We start from the raw sequence: 2,492 nt of genomic DNA, 5'->3' as shown, positions 1-2,492 counted from the left end.
TCTCAGAATCAGATTTCTATTCTAGTCGATTAAAACAAGAAAATGAAAATGACCAAAAAAAAAACCCCTCAAACCCCTAATTCCAAGTTTCCAATCCTCTTTCTCATCTCTCATCACTCCCTCCTTCAAACCCTTCAACAATTCGATAGCTGAACTCTGAAGATCTAACCTGAACTACTCCAGCTAGGTAAGTGATCATGGATCTCACTCTCTCTCTTTATTCTGGGAAATGAAAAGTAAAATCCCTATTATAGGTGGGCGCTGCTTCCGTTTTTGTGTCTTGAGTTGAGTTTGGAATTGAGCTTTCATGGCAATGACAGTAGGAGGGTATGAAGGAGGAGTAGGTGGGAAATTCTAGAAGAAGCCATTTTGGAGAGTCACATCACGCCTTACGATAGGCCGGCAAGCGTTGTCCCAAACCCCATAGACGTGGGGAGAAGAGGGTGGTTGTCAAAACTTGTTGGTCCATCTTCAAGGATTATCACAAAAAGTGCATAGTTATTCTTCTTGTCTGTGTTCCGCAAGGGCCTCCCTGCTCCCCTGCCCATTTCTGGTTCAATTCGTCCTGCATTTCCTTGATCAGTGCTTGTTCTCGTTTGTTTCTGATGCTTCTACACGACTCAGTGGTTTTGTACTTGTCGTTTGAGAGTGTTTGGATTGGATTAATTAGATCCAATCTGATTCATTTAAATTTAAATGGATTGGTTTGGGCTTGGTTTGTACTAGATTTGGATTGGATTGTATTGGATTGTATTGGATCCCATCCATTTATAAATAGACACAAGTTGGATTAGATTGGACCAAACCTGGTTTAGTTGATAGCCCTATCTATCTCTTTACATGTTAATTGGATTGTATTGGACTTGGAATTTTTATAGATTTTTTATTAGGGGCAAAATTAGAAATCATGGTTGATTATGATTCCGGCCTCTTCATGAACCAAACAAGTAGGGGGAATAGACCATTCCGATTCTGATTCCAAGGGATTCCCATTCCAATTCCGATCACAAACCAAATGGACCCTAATTCATTCTCGACTTTGAGATTAAGGTTAGGTTCTTTCATCATTTTCTCATGGTAAAAACATGCCTTGATCATATTAATCGCACTTCCATGAACAATGTCCCAAAACCTTTTGAAAAGATAGCATTGAATTGGGGGTGGATTCGAACTGAATTGAGCCAAATATTGAGTTCATCTTGCCAATAAAGTATAAGGCTCAATTCGAGTAAGATTCTTGAGCTCAGTTTGGCTTGAGTTAAAAATTCATAAACTTGAACTCAATTGTGAGCCAAATGTTTTATACAAGTAAAAAATCATATATATAATTATTTTTTATCTAACATGTAAAAATTAAGAATTGTAAAATTTAGTCATTATTATAATATAGAAAAAATTAAAATATTATATATAACAATTTTATTATATATATATTATTTTCTACAAGACTTTTTACAAAAAAGTAAAAAGTTTCACTTATTGGAAAGATCAGTGACGTTTCAGAAAAAAAATATTCATATCTGTGAGCTTAGAAAATAAAATTTATCTTTGGACAAAATTACCCTTTTCTTCCTTCGAAGACTTTTGGGTGATGTTTAACCATTATCATGTTGTTAAAATGGCTTTGCTAACCATCCGATAAGAGAATAGAAGGACCAATCATATGAAATAAGAGGAAGGGAGGATCCTGCACTCACTAGCCCAAGGGCCCTACTCCGTTCCACTGCCTAGACTATCCGTCGTGATGCACCTCCTAGACAAAAGGTGGGTGGGATTGCAGCATGGAGGACTAGCAAAACTTTTGCTGAGCTTGGTTAGTGACTGCTTAGCTTTTTTTTTTTTTTTTTTGAGTGAATTCAATTTCATTGTAATAATCATCCTAGGGTTCAAAGTCAAAGATGTCAATACCCAAGAACTTGGACTTCACCGATCAATGGCTACAATCTGTAACAGTTGCAACAACTGTTACTCGATTCATGGCCACCCCTACTTGCTGGAATATCCCCTATAGTTTCATGGATTTATTTAAACATATTTTATAGTTTTCATTTTGTTAAAACACCCCTATGGTTGTAAATAATCTTCCACTAAGAAGTATTTGTTTTGTCATCTAAAAATAGTAACATGATCATCTAAATTGAGAAGAAAATGTTTAAGGGCATGGCCCTGTGATTGTTTATTCCTGAAGTACCTCTAGCACTTCTTCATATAGAAGATAAAATTGACTAAATAGAGTGGTTGCTCGTGTTTCATTAGAAGCAAAAATGGTATTTTTATTTTTATTTTTTTTGATTAAATTTATTCAAATAGACATTAGGGTCAAAATTGCCGTTTTCCAATGTCATCTAATGGAAAGTCGACAATAAATCCGTTATAAACTATAGGGGTTGTTTTAATAAAATATAAATTATAGAATAGGTTTTAATAAATGGGGGTGTTTTAATAAATAACCCTTAAAAGGCGATTTCATACGTTAACTTCATTCCGTACAA

The sequence above is a fragment of the Nelumbo lutea genome, chromosome 1 (assembly GCF_056320005.1).
Source record: "Nelumbo lutea isolate HS-2025 chromosome 1, American lotus-T2T, whole genome shotgun sequence".
NCBI classification, from domain to species: domain Eukaryota; kingdom Viridiplantae; phylum Streptophyta; class Magnoliopsida; order Proteales; family Nelumbonaceae; genus Nelumbo; species Nelumbo lutea.
Note: the sequence above shows the minus strand (reverse complement) of the source record.